Raw genomic sequence first — 19,597 nt, forward strand, 5'->3', positions numbered from 1 at the left:
AAGGAAGGACAGAGGGAGGAAAGGAAGGAAGGAGGGAGGAAAGAAGGAAGGAAGGAAGAATGAACATGTATATAAAGTCTAAACCCCTTTTGTCCATTCCTAGGTAACACTTTTTTTTCCCATTCTTCTACTTTTTTTCCATATTGATTTTAAATGTTAGAATGTAAGAAAGAGAAAAGCCATCCTCCATCTTTAAGAAGGAGTGAATGAAGGAATGAAGTCCTAGATCAATGGCTTGTATGAACAACTTTTCGATGTGGGAGCCAGTTCACAGATAATCAAGGGAAGAATTCCTAGGGTAGATTGTAATCACAGATACACAGAAAAAACAAGACAGAAAGTATAGGGATATTTGGCAGGGGTTTTAGCCATCAAGGCAGAGAATCCATTTTTTATTGTCAGGTTGGCCAAATCTCCTGAAAGGAACTGGTCTGTTGGATTGACGTTCAACACAGAACTCCTTTTTCAGTCTGATTTTCATGTTAGCCCTATTTTCCTTTAAAAAAAAAACTTTTACAGGCAACTCCTTGAAACAGTCCCCAAATTACTAGATTAGGTAAATCTTTTCACCATATGAAATTTGCAGGTCACCAGAGATGAGTCAGGATAGGAAATCTGTAGGGAGATCCATCTTACTCTCTTCTCTATAATGAGTTATAGCTACATTGATTAAAAAAAACACAGGGTGTTTTTAAGTTTCTTGTTCGTCTGTTTTCCTGTCACCGTCAGAGGAAAAGACTACTAATCAAGTGACCATGGTCTTTAAAAGAGGAGGCACAAAACTTGAATAGAAGAGTCAAAAATATCTCATAAAAATAACTCATATATAGGTTCACAAAATATTTTCTTAAAAATAGCCTTGTTGGGAAGATTATCATTATTATTATTATTATTAATTATTGGTATAAATAAGCAATCAAGAAAGCAATAGGTCACTTATCAATCTCCCACCATATGCCAAGCACTGTTCTCAGTGCTGGAAATAAAAAAAAAATTAAATAGTCCCTGACCTCAAGACACTGCTGCTTTGAGAAACTAAATGATTATACGAGCTAGTAAGTATATAAGGTGGCATACAAACCAGGTGTCCTAGTCTCCAAAGGCTAACATTCTATCCACTACAACACCATGTCTAGGACATATTTTAAAAATATCCCAGATTTATGTGAGAGGAAAGATGTCTGGTGCATTTCTAGAAATCTCAGAAACATTCTTAATTAGAGGAAGAAGTCAGTTATATATGGAGGCCTCAATCATCCACATTTTCAGTTCTACCCTGAATCAATTTTAGCTGAAATGGTACAACAGAGGACAGAGTGATGGTACCTGTCTCTCTTCACTCAACTCAGGTGAAAATAGACCAGTGTATCTGGGTATGAACAGATCAAGATAGGGGCTTCAGATAATGATCTCTTAATAAGGCATAAGCTCACTCCTGTGACTGCATAAATCTGATCTAAAGAATTTGGTGCAGAAAGAGAAATTCCATTAAAAATAATTATAGACAAGATAAAATACTTGGGAGTCTACCTGCCAAAATAAACCCAAGAACCATATGAACACAATTACAAATACTTCACACAAATAAAGTCATTTCTAAACAATTGGAAAAATATTAATTGCTCATAGGTAAGCCAAGCCAATATAAAAAAAGTCATTTTTACCTAAATTAATTTACACATTCAGTGCTATACCCATCAAACTACCAAAATATTTTATGTAGCTAGAAAAATAATAGCAAAATTCATCTGAAAGAACAAAATATCAAGGGAATTAATGAAAACAAATGTGACAGAAGGTGGCCTAGCTGTACCAGATCTCAAACTGTATTATAAAGCAGTAATCATCATCAAAAAAAATCTGGTACTAGTTCAGAAATAGAGTTGTGAATTAGTGGAATAAATTACATCCACAAGACACAGTGATAAGTGACCGTAGTAATCTGGTGTTTGATAAATCCATAGACCCCAGCTTTTGGGACAAGTATTCACTATTTGACAAAAACTGCTGGGAAAACTGGAAAACAGAAATTAGGTATATACCCACATCTCATACTACATAACAAGATAAGGTCAAAATGGGTACATGATTTAGACATAAAGGGTGATAGTATAAACAAATTGGAGAGCAAGGAATAGTTTACCTGTCACTTCATTTGGAATTTTTTTTTTTTGGAAAAGATACTTGAGTGGTTTACAATTTCCTTTTCTAGTTCATTTTACAGATAAGGAAACTGAGGCAAATAAGATTAAGTGACTTGCTCAAGGTCACACCATTGGTTGTCTGAGGCTGCATTTGAACTCAGGTCTTCCTGATTACAGGCCTAGCACTCTATCAACTGTGCCACCTAGCTGCCCAGAGATATATTAGATCTCAAACACCACCCACTCCATTAAGCCTTCTCTGATCTCTCAGTTTATAATTACCTCCCTACTCATTTGCACCTTTCATACATTTACTGTACATTGGTACGGTTTATACCTATTTACTAATTTGTAAAATTTACTACTAGACTCTCTCTTGCAATAAAAAGCATAGTGCTCTGTATACAGTAGGCATGTAATAAATGTCATATGATTGTATAAAAGGATATTGAATGAAAGACTAGAAATTGGTTGAGCCTTCTCAGTTGAGTAGGATTAGTTGCTCTGATTTATGGATCCCAGCATCTCATTTGGCTTCATATCTGCTACCTTTAGGCTCCATTTTAAAAGATACACATTCCTGGTTACCTTTTACTTTCTTCCACTTTCATGTGGTAAACTCTGTTTTTTCAGTGTAGCCATAAGGCATTTTACAAGGTTTCTTAAACAGAACACAGAACACAGGCCCTGGCTGAGTCTCCCGGGGTTTTCTCTAAGCTTTAGTACTGCAGAACTGCATCCAAACTACCAAACACCAGAGTAATTAAAAGGAGAGTGGAAATAGAAAATGAAGGACATATTTTAAATTGATCACCAAACAAAGAGAGGGCCTCTTAAAAAAGAAAAGGGCTACTTGGGAACACAATAAAATCAGTAGATTTTGAAACAATATCTCAAACAATAAAACAATATGAAATGAATAATTTTAAATTCCTAAATGAAGTAGGAGAACTTTTGAAATCATAGATTTCAGGCTAGAAGAGACATTAGAGATTATTTTGAACAACCCTTTACTTTATGGTGGAGGGATGTGAGTACCTAGCACAAAGTAAGGACTTAATTGTTCTATCTACTTCCCTATTATCTATCTACCTATTATCTATCATATATCTATCACCTATCATCTATTATCTATTTACCCACTATCATATATCTATCACCTATCATCCATCTATGTATCATCTATTATCTATTTACCTATTATCTATCACATATCTATCACCTATCATCTATCTATCATCTATTGTCTATTTACCTATTATCTATCTATCAACTATCTATTATATATCAAGACCAAAAGGCTGAAGGGGAAGAGAGGGCCACATTCTTTATGTACAGTAGGAGGCAAGAGACCTGATTCATGTTCAAACTCACTACTCTGATAGTAATAATGTGACTTTGGGACAATCCGTTTCCTTTATCTGGATCCCAATTTCCCCATGTGTCCAATAAAAGGGCTGCGTAGCAAGATCTCCTACTTCTGATGTGCTATGATTCTATGATTCCTTCATCATGTAGACAGCTGGGAAACCATATTCAAGCAGGTCATCGGTGTCCACAAATTGAAGGACAAGAAAGGAATGTGGCTACAACTCGCTGAAGTCTGTTTTCAAGGGCAGATATTTCCTCTGAAGAATATCTTCAGGGTTGTGAAGATATTGTATAATTGCATAATGTGTATAAATAGGTATGCAAATCAAAAAAAGAACATAGAGATGTGTGCTGTTGAGATTAACCTTATCTGTAAACATCAGTGTGGCAGGCAGGCATGTTCCTAGAGACAAGATTCTCCTAAACTTATCCTAAATCCTACCTCCTTATCTCCACCCTCACCCCAAATCAAATGTCTTGTATATGTCTTAGGAGACGATAAGGAAACAAAATGCCCAAGTCAGGGCAAAAGGCTATGCTGGTACTTTAACGTACCCATCCTTAGGGTTCTAAAATCCTCATTACCAATCAATCAACAAGCATTCACTTAGCATCTATTATGTGTCATACACTCTGCTAAGTGTTGGGCATGCAAAGATAAACCAAATACAGTGCCTGCCCTCAAGGAGCTGACATGCTAATGTAATGGGGAAAGCAATATGGACATTTTATACATGTACGTGTATGTATATATGTTATATATCCATATACAGGGAAACTCACACACATATAACACACACACACACACACACACACACACACACATATATATGTATATACACATGTGGATATACATGTATATAGATGATACATACAGAACACGGGGCAGCTCACTCAGAGCACGAGAGCTAAATCCCGAAAGAAATCACTGTCCAGGACCTAGCAAACTCAGACAAGAAGAACATTGTCAATGCCTGTAAGGGGCAGTAAGGGGTATTAGAGCATTCTGTGCTCTAATACCATAGAGCACAGAGTGCTAGGTCTGATGTTAAGAAGACTTGATATCAATTCTGGCCTCAGACACTTACTAGCTGTGTGACCTTGGGCAAGTCACTTAATTCTGTTTGCCTCAGTTTTCTCATCTGTGAAATGGGGATAATAAGAGAACCTACCTCCCAGGATTGTGGTGATCAAAGATCATAATTTTAAAACATTTGGCAAAATGGCTGGAATATAGCAGGCACTATACAAATGATATCGATGATGCTGAGGATGAGGATGAGGGTGATGATAATGATGATGATGACGATGGTGGTAGTGGTGGTGGTGATAAGAAGACAGCTACTGGCCGGGGTTCCTTTATTCCTAGGGAGTTGCTGAATGATTTAATTACCATATGTAGCTTTGCAATGAGAGTCAGCATGGCAATTCTTTAATGTTAAAGGTTACATCTCAAGAGATAGTGCAAATCTTGATTTACAGAGAAAGCTGCTGCATTAGGAATCTCCTTAACACCATGAACACAATTTCAGAAAGTATAAAACCATCTGTGAATTTGAAAAAATTCTGATTGGAGAACTTTTGCTCAAACTGAGGATGTCCTCATTAACACCTCTGTAATATATATTTGAACAAATATAAAAACAGAGAAAACGAGACTGCTAATTCTGGTGTTCAGTGGATCTGTGTTCAGATCATGACTAATGATAAAAGACGCAAATGCACATATATGTGTTTGTTTATATACATATAAAATAGAAAGGATGAATAATATTTCCCACCTCCTAACAGAAAAATTATGAAGAGTACAAAATTAAACCTACATTTTCTGGCATACATGGTGTGGTTTGTTATAGGACTATCCTTATTTATTTAAAGAGAGTGCTTTTCTCTCTCTCTCTCTCTCTCTCTCTCTCCCCTTCCCATTCCCCTCTCTTTTTTTTTTTCTATTTCTTGTCTGAGGAAGAGTTTCAGGGCTATTCATCTGCCTTTGGTGTCTACCTTCACTCAATTCTTATCTGTGACTCCAAGAAGATGCATAATGCTCAGCGGCCACTGCTGGCTGAACCATCTCAGCAGACAGGCTAAACCTTGTTAAGGGTAACCAACAGGCCTCAAACCTATTGGTAAATTAGGGGTATGTCTACCCCAAGCATGTAAAGACTTCCCCTAGCAGAATGGGCAGATGAGAACAATTTGTTCCAATGGCCATAAAAGAGGTTGAAACAGGCACTGTGGAGCACTTAGAGCTTGGTCAGACATCAAAGACTCCAAGGTCAGCCACTGCATTCTGGGCCATCACCAGTGGTATTGACTTTTGTCTTGCCACTGGATTTTGATGGCTCTAGAAGAGAGAGTGAGGCTGGTGACTTTGTGCAACTCTGCCTCACTTAAATTCAATTCAAGACTTCATCCTCATGATGTCACTGGTCCTCTTTGAAATTGAAGGGTAAACAACAACAAGGAGGAAGAATTGAATGGTAGAGTAATACTTATACTAAAAAGGAAAGAAAATAAATAAAAAGTGGCAATGAATCATTAAAAATAAGAAAGTTGGGAAGGGTACAGATGAGCAGGACAATGTTGGGACCTACAAAATTGAAACCAGGTAGAAAAATGAACCTTAATATGTAGGAAAAAAGACAAATTGCTAACGAAAGTTGACATTTCATACACAATCCTCTTGTTTATATTTCTGTTTATACTGAAATGTTCATCTTTGCTTATATTTATTATGTTCATAATCACAATTTTAAAAATAGATTGATAAATGCATAGATAAATGAAAATGATAGATAGATGGATGGATGGAGCATAGATGCCATAAAATGATTTTTTATACACTCTGATGATGCAGGCAAACAGTGAACATTTATTAAGTGCTTACTATTTGCCAAGCATTATGCTAAGCACTGGAGTTACAAATACAAGCAAAAATGAAGCCAGGCTCTGCCACAAGGAAAAGGTATTCTAATGGGAGAAGACAACACAATAAAGGCAAGCTGAAAAGGGTTGATGGGGGTAAAGAAGATACCTTCCAGAGGGTATGGTGGCAAATTCAAAAAGTCAGAAGTGCATCCAGGAAGGTGATTAAGCAGCTTTGGCCAGTCATTAAAATGAAGAATCTCAGAAGGAAGTCATCGACAGTAGAAGGAAAACAGCAGGGCAGAGGGACATTCTCAAGAGAGAAGATCTCAGACAAGGAGGACAGTTCCAAGGTAAGAATGCATCTGAGTCATGATGGCAAAGTCCAAAGAGAATATATCATGGCTGTTCAGTCATATCATTTATATCCGTCATGATGGCAAAGTCCAAAGAGAATGTATCATGGGTATTCAGTCGTATCATTTATATCCTCCTCTTTTTGACCCTATGTGGAGTTTTCTTGGCAAAGATACTGGAGTGGTTTGCCATTTGCTTCTTCAGCTCGTTTTACAGATGAAGAAGCTGAGGCAAATAGGGTGAAGTGACCTACGCAGGGTCACACAGCTAGTAAGTATCTAAGGCCAGATCTGAACTTAGGAAAAGGAGTCTTCCTGACTCCAGGCCTGGCACTTTAGATATAAACGAATATTTTTTTTTTAAATGGGATGCTATGTGACAGGTAAATCAGATTCTCAGGCACTCGATTTTTCTTATCTATAAAATGAGTAGATTCAACTTGGCGATTTCTAAGTTCCCTTCAGCTTTAAATCCTATTATCTCACTCAGCAACATTTCTTTATTTTCTCAACCATAATGACCATCAAAATAGAGGGGAAAGCTTATGCAGAGTGGTTGGGAATATCCACTTACATGGCTAAGATACAGTGTAACAGCAATGCCCTGTTGCAGTGAATTCACTATTTTCTCATTTAAGTTTAGAAAACAAATTAAATCCACTTCAGTGGTTAGACACAGTATACTTTCAATTCATTGCCCTGAAAGAGTTTCTTGTCTGTCACCTCACAGGTGGCTCAGAAGCTCTGGGGAAATGCTACCTTGGCTATACAAATGAATGGCGGTAAACAAGTACATTAAGACACCATGTCAAGAGTTATTGGATGAAGAGTGGTATAACATAAAAAATGCAAAAAAGAAATCCAAAGTGTTCTCTAAAGCAGCTCAATATTTTTTGTAGCAAAATCATGAGCAACACTGTGATAAACTGCATATGTGATTGTTTTCAGGCTGACACAATACTCTGTAAATTTAAGATAGACCAAAAATGATCCTGATTAAAGGTTAGGCCTATGTTGAGATCTATAGATGTAAGTTGTTGGCAAGACAGCTATTAAAGAGGGCACTGGCCTTTTGTCCTCAGTTCTGTTTCTTTAGTAAGCATAGTAATGATCTAAAGCTATAAACCTTTGGGGATGCAAAATATTTGCCCAAAATATATTGTTTTTGTGATTTCCATGACATTAATAGGAATTGTGCATGCATAATATACTTTGGGGAATTTAAAACATTTTTTCCAAAGTATGGTTTGATGTGACAGGCTTTGTACGTTATAGGCTCACCTCTGACAATTGTGCTTTGCATTGCAAAATAAAAAGAACAAATCACTTTTTTTAAGAATTGGATTTATGTAGTGTTATGAGAACTTCATATTCAAGGCAGGTTCATTTAAGATGAAAAGGGCACTCCTGAAAAAAAATTCAAGCCTCCCCGCCATGCACACACTTTATAAAACTGTGCCTTCAACAACAATGCCTTGAACTATTAGAAGCTAGCCTAAAGGTATTTTTAAAAAAGCACATCATCAAATAGGTATAATAAATCAACTGCTATTTTGAAAGAAACAAAATACCTACTATATAAAGTAGAACAGCCTTAGCTTGTCACTCAAGCCCCATCACAATTTGGGATCACCCTACCTTTCCATCTTCATCTTACTCTACTCCTGTCATCACACTCCACAGCCCAGCTAAACTGTATGTCCAACAGTGGGGAAATTATTCCAACTCCAGTGAAAGACTCTGGATTAGACTACAGGCTTTGCTAGTTGCTACCTTTATCACCCTGGACAAGTCATTAAGACACTTTTTGAGCCCTGTTTCTTCATCTATAGAAAGGGAGTTTATCGACTATGTGACCTCCAAAGTCCCTCCCACTTATAAGCCTATGATCCCATAAGCCCATGTTTTCCCACCTCTCCACCTTTGCTCCAAATGTTTCTAGTGCCTTCCATTTCCACCACAAAATCTCCAGTTATTGACATGTTTTTCTTTTGTAATAAATAGTGGCTACCACTATTTATAACTACAAAGTAAGCATCTAAAACAAAGAAAAGTAAATTCTTCTTAAGGAAAGGAAAAAGAGGAAAAGCTCCAGTAGATAGCTGTTACTATCTTAGGGGTTCTATATTCTGAGGGCTTTAGGACATAGGTTCTGTCCTAACATCTCCTACCAGACTGGCCCAAGCAGCCTTACTTCCCAAAGGTTTGGCCCCTTTTTTCATGATAGTTTCCTAAGTAGAAGAAATTTATTTTATTTATGCTTCTACTCCTGCAGTGCTACATGCCTTCTTACAGCTTCTCTTTCTTTTTTTAATGAAAAGTTTTATGAAAAATTTATTTTTTAATTAACTGAAATCTATTTTCTCTCCAGTTCCAAACCACAGTGAGAAAAAAAATAGAAAAGAAAAAAATTGCCAACAACAAATATGCATAGTCAAATAAGATAAATTCTCTCATTGGGAATACTTAAAAAAATGCGTCTCATTTTGTACCCTGAATCCATCAGCTCTCCATCAGGATTTAGACAACATGATTCATCATAGATCCTCTGGGATTATGGGTAGTCATTGCATTAATCAGAGCTCATGTAGCTTTCAGTGTTTGTATTTATAGAGTTGTTGTTATTGTATAAATTGTTCTCCTGGTTCTACTCATTTCATTATTCAACAGTTTATAAAATTCTTCAAATTTGTTCATTTTTATAATATTGATGCTAGAGTATAAAGCATTCTCCTGGTTCTGGTCACAGCTCACCGCATCATTTCATACAAATCTCTCCAAAGTCTATTTTCTCTTTTCTTAAACCAGTTGATATTTTACCAATTTCTTAATACGGAGTGCAAATGATACTTCCTCCATAAAAACTTGAAGTCCTTCCAGATAAAAATGAACTTTCTTGTTCTCAAAACCAATGCTTAGCTCAGTATCTGGCATTTATTAGGTATTTAAGTGATGGTTGATTGATGGTATGATACTTTGTGTGTGGCTCTGATTAAGTTCACATTTTGAATGTGTGTTCTATGTACAAATCCATTCTTTCATAGTAGATCAGAATTTCCTTGAAGACAGAGAATATATCTTATTTATTTGATTATACCTCTCAAGACCTATAATAATACTTCTCACATGTCTTTGAACTTTTTATGAAAAAAAAACAAAAGTGAAAATACTTATTTTTCTTTTTAAATTTTATTTTTATTCTCAATTTAAATACAATAGAATATTTTCATATACAAATCAGAACACAAAAAAGAAGTACATATGAAACTGTCTCCCAGTGACTTTCAGAACTATACTGCTTGCTCTCTGATCTAAACTTCCTTCTGTTCCTTTTTGCACATTTTAAAATATAAGTACATAGATTTTTTGCTAAACTTTTCAAAGATAATTAAGATTTCTCGAGCCGAGAAATTTTAATTCATGCCTCTTGTATGTGGTATATAAATGTGCTCAGATGCTAATCTAGTTTTTCAAAACATCTCAGGGAAATTATGAGAATAAATTAGAAAATATCACATAACCAGAGATGAAGGAGGAAAGTATATTGGAACAGGAAATCAATGATTTCAGTAGATTTGGAGTGCCTAGTGTTAGGATACACCCCTAACTAGAAACTAATGAATCTAGCTTAGGTCACAATCATGGCTAATGTCTCTCCTTTTGCTGACGTATAAGTTTTGAACCTCAGAATTACCACTGAAAAGAAAAAATCTAAAGACTAAACTGAGAGATGTTGCATCTATCCTATTCCTTGCTCACCTTGCCAAGTACCCGACTCCAGTTGGATATGAATCCTCACAGAAGAGCACAGTTTGGAAGAGAATCATAAAGGATGCTCAGGCAGCTGAACATACAAGTAATAACTCCAACCTGGACCAGTACCAGAAGCCCCAGCCAGAGATAGGATACTCATAGTTCATAGCACCAGGGAGGCAGAGACTTCCCACCAGATATTGCATGAGAAGGGTTCCTTGAAAATGTGCTACCCTAAAGGGGCGGGAAAGGATCTAATGTAAATGATAAGCAGTCAGGGTTAGAACACCTTAGCCATCTCATAGGAGTAGACAGCTTTTATTTCCACCAGGTTAGGTTCATTCAAGGATCAGGTGGAGCCAGCTCTAAAGAGCCAACTGTTAAAATTTTAGTAGTATTCACAGCTCAGAAATAAGCAGCTGCTACAAATCAGAAATTGATTTATGATCTCATTTGTTTAGCCTTTTAAAAGTGTTGAAAATGTAGACTGAACTTAAAACTGGGTGTTCATTTTTTCCCCCAGAGAACCTGGTTGTTAAAAATTTACCAGCACACTCCCTTACTACTCTATAAACATTGCTTGAGCTTGTCAGGAGTTCAGGAGAAGGCTCGAGCACTGAAATGATCACTGGACCAGAAGCCTAGTGGCTACATTAATAATAGTTAGCAACGTTACTAATATTACTTGTTATTATATTGATGTTATTAATGACCAGTAATATAATAATAACTGGCATTTGTATTGCACTTGATGCTGAAAAGTGTTTTACATCCATTATTCTATTTTAGCCTCATAACCTTCTGGATTGATCCTCACAATATTAACTGTTGTGCATTTGAATCAAAAACCCAGAAATTTCTAGTTTAGCACCATGGGCAATGATCAACCATCTGGTAAATGTTTCTGAAGTGTTATCAATGGAGGGTTCATGTTTTAATATTTCAAAAAAATTTTAATGTTAGCAATGTGGTTACTCCCTTCCATGATGCAGATTTCAGCTCCCAATTAAATGACCCAGTTGTTGACTTGGCATGCTAGTTTACAGTTGGCAGGTACTTGACATGGGATTGAAGTCACTCTAGCTTGATAGGACCTTACAGAATTTGAGATCCATGTCCATAGCCTTCAAAGAGTCAGGATCCACAGTATGCCATAGCAAGAAGTAAGAAGAAGATTAAAAAGTATGAAAATCAAAACTAATGCCATGCCATTATGAGTAAAAGTCAATGGCTACCAGAAATGTAATCAAGTAGATATAAAAAGGTCTTTCAAATGTCTAGATAGTGTATCCACCCAAAAATCTCAGTTTTATAGTAGTATCAATAGGACAAGGGGCACACAAATCTACCACCACTTCGGGGTGGAGTGGCATCAATATTCAGAATGTAGACTCTGGTGACAGAGTGGTGGTCATTAGCATGATTCACATAGTGAAAGAGGTTTTTTTTTTCTTTAAATTTTCATAGAAACAGATATAACGTAGTGCAAAAGATAAAATGCTGACCTTAGAGTCAAAAAGACTTGATTCAATTATTCACTTCCCATCTTTAACCCTACCTAGTTGACCGCAGACAAATACTTAACCTACCTGAGCCTCAGGAAATTCTTGAAGATGAAAGTTATGATAGTATACAGTCTGTCAGTTGAGGAAATTTAAAAAGAGCTAAAAAAAACCCAGATCCTTAATTTCTCAATAGAATCATAACTTTAACTCAGGATATCATGGACAGTAAGATTATTTAGTACTAATAGTTTACATTCCTATAGTGGTTCCCAATATATGGGCCACAGACCCCCTGGGAAACAAAAGAGTTACTGGAATGGAATCACAGATTCATGTGCAAATCCATAAGCAAGCCAAAACACCTGAATAGTATTTTTCATGTGTCTATGTACCCACTATTTTTCTAATGTGTATAAGTGCCCTTGTGATTAATAAAGTGCAAATTTATTTGAACTCATTACTGAATTCCTAATAGCTTTTTTGGCCATTATTTAAGGATACTCATAATACAACAATAATAAGGGTATCTGTGGGACTTTTTTAACATTCAAGAATGGTCCTCACACTAAAATGGTTGGGAATCACTGCAATAATACCAAATAAAAAGTCAGAGGAAAGGAGTTTCCGAATGAGTATTATATTTTACTAGTTTTATAGGCATTAAACATTTTCAAGAGGTAAACTTATATTTGAAGAGGAAATATTTTTAGGTATTTAACAGGTCAGTAGATCAATTCTGTGCATTAAATATGGCCATGCATTAACATTTAAATGGCTCCCCATTGCTTACTAAATAAAATTCTGACTCCCTAGCTTGGCATTGAAAGAATGCTGTATCTGCCTTACTGGGCATCTCACCTATTTCCCCCTCATGTAAATCTAAGCTCCAGCCAACTGGACGATATACTTACTATTGCTTAAATACATCTTCAGCTTACCTCTGAGCCATTGCTTACACCATCCCCTTTGCGTGAAAGCTCATCCCAAACATCTCTGACTCTTGACATCTTACCTTCCTTTCAGGGCCCAGTGTAGAAGCCCTTTTCCAGAAGTAATTTCCCTTTCATTTGAACACTCATAGTTCTGTCTAGATCTCTCTTACTTACCATCACCAGTCAGTAAATAAATATTTATTAAAGACCTTGCATGTGTCAGGCATTAGGCTAAACACTGGTGATACAAAGAAAAGCAAAAAGCAGCCACAGCTCTCAAGGAACTTAGTCTAATGGGAGAGACAACATGCAAACAGCTACGTACAAACAAAGATAAACTGGAAATAGTCAAGATAGGAAAGGCACTAGAATTAAGTGTGATTGAAAAAGACTTCATGAAGAAGGCAGGATTTTCAAAGAGAGTTGAAGGAATTCAGGGAAAACAGGGAGTAGAGATGAGGAAGGAGAAAAATTGAGGCATATGGGACGGCCAGTGAAAATGCTCAAAATCAGGAGATGGTTTGCCTTGTAAGAGGAAAAGGAAGGAGGCCAGTGGCACTGCATCACAGCAAGGTGTAAGAAAACTGGAAAAGGGGTGGGGAGTAGCTTATGCATGACTTTGAATATCAAACGAAGCTTTTAAATTTGATCCTGGAAGCAACAGGGTGGACAATGGTGTTCATTTAATAGTGGGGTGACATGGTCAGATCTACACTTTAGGAAACATTACTTTGAAAGATCAAAGTTATCTAATTAGCCTGTATATAGTGTTTTTAAAATTTCCAAAGTAATACTTTATTCTCATTCACAACCTCTCAACAATCCTATAAAATACATTCTATAGTTATTATTGTTGGCTTTCCTAATTTCCAGAGAGAATATAGCTAATTTACTTGTGGCCACAAAGCTAGGAGATGTCAGAAGCACGATGTGATTCCGGGCCTTTGTGACTCCAAGCATAGCATACCATCTACGATGTCCCAAGTCTTTTATGAACTTATCATATTTGATTCAATACTAGTTATTTATGTACCTGGTTTATCTGTCCTATTAGATTATAAATTCCTTGAAGGAAGCAAACAATTACTTATATCTGACTATATATCCCCCAATATTTAGTAAGTTTCTTTAAAAAATCATATATTTGTTATATGTGTATATATAATATGTAATACATAATATATATACATATATATATACTTATACACATATATATTTGTCTAATGGTAGCCATCCCTAGGGTGGGGGAGAGAAAAAAAGGAAAAACAAATATTTACATGATGACAATTATATATTTAAAAGGAATAGTAAATTGTACATGGATTTGCTGTTTTATGTGCAATCATTGTTTTTATTATACTATATTATAGAAATGCTTTATTCCATAAATTAAAAATAAAATAAATTATTTATTTTTTTAAATGCAGCTGGAAAAGACCTTAAACATCCTTTAATCTATTCCCCTCAAAGTAGAGATGAGAAACCAGGTAACTTCCAAGATTACAGAGGTAGTAAGTGACAAAGAGAAGATACGAACCCACGTCCTCTGACTTCCAACCCATGGCCGTTTCCACTGAATCATCTGGTGCTGGGAAGGGCTGAATAAATTTCCATTCAATAAATGTTGAAGAACATTTAATAAAGGCAAACAATAAAAGAAATAGTCATGTTTTTATTTGTTTTTGTTATGTTTACATTGTCTTCTCTCCTTTAATGACTATCCATCATATTCCCTTATTCTTTTCTTGATTTTGCATTTCATCTCAAGGTTATTAATGATCCATCCCTGTGAATATGAAGATTTGGAAAATAGTATCCCATATGACAGGTTAAGCAGATAGGGCACCACTCTTGGTTCTGTCATAATTTTATTCAAAGTATCTATTATCTTTATTGTTGCAGTAAATTTAAATTGAATTTGAAATCTGCCTTAACACATTTAAGAAATGCTTTTCATCAGAAATTTTCTTTAAGGATAATGGAGAAAAAGTATCAAGCTCATTGCAATTATAGCATTGCTGGCTGGATACAGTTAAATTGGAATCCCTAGTACAATGAAGTACAACAAAAGAGTGATTGATTCCTTCGAAGTTGGGGACTAAAGTTCAAATGTCAGCTGTTATTTATTATTTATATGACTTTGACCTGTGACTAGACACAATCTGTTCAGGCCTCCTTTTTCTATCCAATCTCTATGGTCTCTCTAAGAGATAAAAGAAAAAAAAAAGAGGAAAAGAAGGGGGATCAAGAAGATGAGGGCCTGGGTTCAAATTATGCTTCTGATGTTTACCACAAAGGTGACTTTGGACAAGTCAATTAACCTTCCTTTAGGGTCTGTTTCCTCAGTGGTAAAAATGGGGGGGGGGTAGATTTGTTGGCCTCTGAAATCTCTTCTAGCTCTAGACTTATTATTTTATAAATCAAAGTAAAGGGAATAAATAGAAGGAGATGAAAATGAAACCAAACCAAGTATACATTGAGAAGACCCAAGCTGGAGCTGGTTGTTGTCCTTTGTACTTAAAGAGGACCAAAATGACATCACTATATTGGAGGTCGGCGTTCAGTGTGTCTGTGGCTGATAAGACCAATACAAGACTACAGGTCAGGCACAAATAGTCCATATGAACAGTGTGGATGGAGATGTCTCTCAATTGGTGCATCTCACATTTCTTTTTGCAAGTCTGCTTTGCTCATAGAGCATAGAGCCTTCTTTGATGTGGGTACATCATGCTGGGTGGTCCTTTGCCAATGTCTCCCATGTCTCAAAATCAATTCCAAAGTATTTTTTTTAGAGAGAACTTGAGAATGTCCTTGTATCACTTCTTCTGACATCTGTGTGAGTATTTGCTTTGTATGAGTTCTCTTGTAAAATAGTCTTTTAGGCAAACATATGTTTGGCATTTGAATAACATAGCTAGGCCATTGAGGTTGTGTTCTCTGTAGTAGAGTGTGAATGTTTGGCAGTATAGCTTGAGAAAGGACCTCAGTGTCAGGTACCTTATCCTTCCAGGTGATCTTCAGAATCTTCCTAATACAATTCAAAAGGAAGTGATTCAATTTCCTGGCATGGTGCTGGCAGACTGTCCAGGTTTCACACATAAAAACAATGAGGTAAGAATAACAGTTCGGTAGACTTTCCATTTGGTAGGCAGTTTTTCTCTCATGCTTTCCTTTGGAGCCTCCCAAACGCTGAGCTAGCTCTGGCAACATGTACATCAACCTCTTCATCCATGTGGATATCCCTGGAAAGTATACTGCCAAGTTAAATGAACTCATCCACAATATTCAAAATTTCTCCATTTGCTTTAACTGATGATTCCTCACATGGATGGTGTGATGTCGACTGGTCAAGAACCTCTATTTTCTTGGTGTTAATTGTCTCAGGCCAAAATTAGCACAAGCAACAGAGAATTGATCAATACTTTGTTGCATCTGCCTCAATGACTGCATTGAATGCATAAATCATCTGTGAACAAAAAATCATGCCCCAACTCTGCCTCTACTTTAGTCTTGTCTTAAAACCTTTTCAAGTTAAAAAATTTACCACCAGAATGGTACCTGACCTTGCTGCATTTTTGTCCTTATTGAAGACATCCTACATTGCTGAAAACATCATGTTAAAAAGCATGGGAGCAAGCACACAGGCATGCTTTAGTCCATTGGTGATTGGGAAAGGAGAAGAGTATCATCCATTATCCAGAACACATGTAAACATGGCATCATGAAAGTGGCATATAATACTGATGAACTTCTCCAGGCAACCAAATTTTGCCATGATCTTCCACAAACCCTCAAAACTGACCTTTGATACTCAAAGCCTTAGAACAATAAATATTATCTATAGACCTCTGTTCTGCTCCTGACATTTCTCCTAGAGTTGTCAAGCAGCAAACACCATATTGACCATTCCTTGGCCCTTGCTGAAGCCACACTGGCTCTCAAGTAGATGACCATTTCCAAATGAAGGATTAGCCTATTAAGAAGGACTCTGGATCTTGCTGGCAATGACTAAAACAGAGACCTTCTTCGTGTTTGTCACAGGACAATCATTTTCCTTTATAGAGTTGGACAATGGAGGCATCCCTGAGCTCCTGGGAGATCATCTCCTCTTGTCACATAACCCAAAAGATTTCAGCCTTGAGCAGCGGACCCCCTATCTTGTAAATCTCAGCTGGAATAGAATCGGAACCAGACACTTTGCCACATGAGAGAAGCCTAATAGCATTCAAACTTCTTCTTCAGTAGGTTAGAGAGGGATTGACTTCAACCTGAAGTACATGATCAATGGCTTCAGCATTGGTTGATGATGGTCTGTTAAGAACATTATAAAAGTGTTCAGCCCATCTCTTCAGGATCATGTCCTTATCACTAATCAATGTGGCTCCATTAACACTAAGTAGTTGAGAAGGATCATAGGTCTTTGGCCCATAAATAGCCTTCAAAGTAACATAAAAGTGCTTCAGATTATTCCTATCAGAATAAAACTGAATTTCATCTGCCCTCTTACTGAGCCAATAATTCTGCATCTCTCTCAGCTTTGTTTGCATTTTACTTTTCATAGAATTAAATGTTGCCTTCTTAGAGATGGATAAACTCTCCTTAATGTTAAACTCTGTAGAGTTCTTTTTTCCCATTTAGTAACTTCTGAATTTCCCCATCACTCTCATCAAACCAACCCTGATGTTTATGAGTGTTCTGGCCCAGATTAGTAAATGTGGTGCTGTATACCAAATCTCTAAAAGCTGCCCACTCCTTTTCTGCTCCACTGTTGCCAGCCATGTGTTGGCTCAGCTTTTTCTCCAAGTTAGCAACAAACTGCTCATGCAGGGAGTAGAACTCTAATCTGCTGACATTAAGTATTCTGGTAGACATCTTGCCTTGGAGCAACTGATTTTCTTGAATGTGAACATTTAACTCAGAAAGAATAAGCCTATGATTGATCCACTACTCTGTGCCACCCATCACCTTCATCACTCTCACACTGTGTCTCTTTTCCTTACAATGACATAGTCGATTAAATACCAATGTTTGCTACAAAAGTGCACCCATGAAGTTTTATTGCATTTAAGTAAATGGAAGACAGTGTTGGTGATGAGAAGGTCATGAGATGTGCAAGTTGTCTGTAGTAAGTGAGCATTGCTGTTGCTGTTTCAAACTCCATTCCTCCCAAGAACTCCCTGGCATGTCTTATAGACTGTGTCTACTCTGGTGTTAAAAACACCCAGAATTATAAGCTTGTCCTATTTAGGCACATTGATGAAGAGGGTCTCCAGATCTTCACAGAATTTTTCTTTGATTTCATCAGGGTTCAAAATGGTTGGAGCCTCTGCACCGATAATGGCGGCATGGTATTTCCTGCAAGCGACAATTTCATTGTCATAAGCCTGTCATTCACTCCTTTTGGGAGGCAGACAAGCTTGTTGGCTAGATTAGACTTGATTGTGAAACCTACACCAGCTTCATGGCACACTTCATCACTTTGGGTCACTCCTGAAAAACGTGTATGTAGCTCCAATTTTGGTAAGTTGGTCTTCATTTGGCAGCCTTGTTTTACTCAGAGCTACTATTTGGATAGGATGCCTGTTGAGTTCTTTCACAACAAGAGCTATTCATCTTTCAGGTCTACTGGATTTAGTGCGGTCCATAAGTATGTGCACATTCCATATACCAATGGTTAGTGTAATCATCTTTGTAAAAGTTTTTATACATTTGTGTGTGTGTGTGTGTGTGTGTGTGTGTGTGTGTGTGTGTGTGTGTGTTTCAAGTACAGGCTAAGATCCCTGCCTACTATAGTAAGCAGGCCATGGTTGGGTGAAGCAGGCAATTTTAGGGCACCTTTTCTAACTCTTCCCTCATACCAGGATGTGGGCACTGCAGTCCCTCAAAAAGGCTGCTTAGACACCCAGGAGGTGGCCAAATCCCACTGCTGCTTCATTCCAGTGATAAGATGACCCTATGACCTGGGCTGCCTGTGTTCAGGGTTGTGACTATAGTTCCCGCCACTTTGTCGCTTGCCCACTGCCATAGCACTTCAAAGTAGGGAATAATGGTAAAGTGGTATGGGTGGTGTCTTTTAACTCATGTGTAAGTTAGATTTCAGTGAGGTAGAATTGCACAAAGTCATTGGCCTCAGTCTCTCTTCCAGAATCACTGGAGTCCAGTAGTAAAGCAAAATTCAAGACAACTGGTAATGGCTCAGGAGGCAGTGGATGACCTTGGCATCTTCAATGTCAAACCAAGCTCTAAGTGCTCCCCCTGCTTCCAAGGCCTTTGTGGCCCAATAGAAGAAATCATTCTCATCTGCCTTTTCTGCTGGGGAGATCTTCACTTGCTTGGGATAGACACCATGCAAACTCAGAGATGGATTTGAGGCTGGTTGGTTTCCCTCAACCTAGTTTAGCCCATCCACTGAAACAGTTTTACTGAGGTGTGGCTGCTATAGCTTCTTGGAACCACAGGTGAGAAATAGGTGAATCAGGTGGGTACTAAAGTTGGAAAGCAGCCCTGGAAAAAGGGCTTGGCAGCCCTCACACCAGAGGTACTATTCTTCCCTTAACACTCAACATGTCCCATGCTGGGAGCTGTGTAATTTTGAAGGCACAAAAAGGCAAATATTCCAGAAATTCAAAGGTGAAAAAACATTAAATTCTCTGCTTCTGTGATTCATGCAG

Source organism: Vombatus ursinus, unplaced genomic scaffold (assembly GCF_900497805.2).
Source record: "Vombatus ursinus unplaced genomic scaffold, bare-nosed wombat genome assembly UNPS02009770.1, whole genome shotgun sequence".
NCBI lineage: Eukaryota > Metazoa > Chordata > Mammalia > Diprotodontia > Vombatidae > Vombatus > Vombatus ursinus.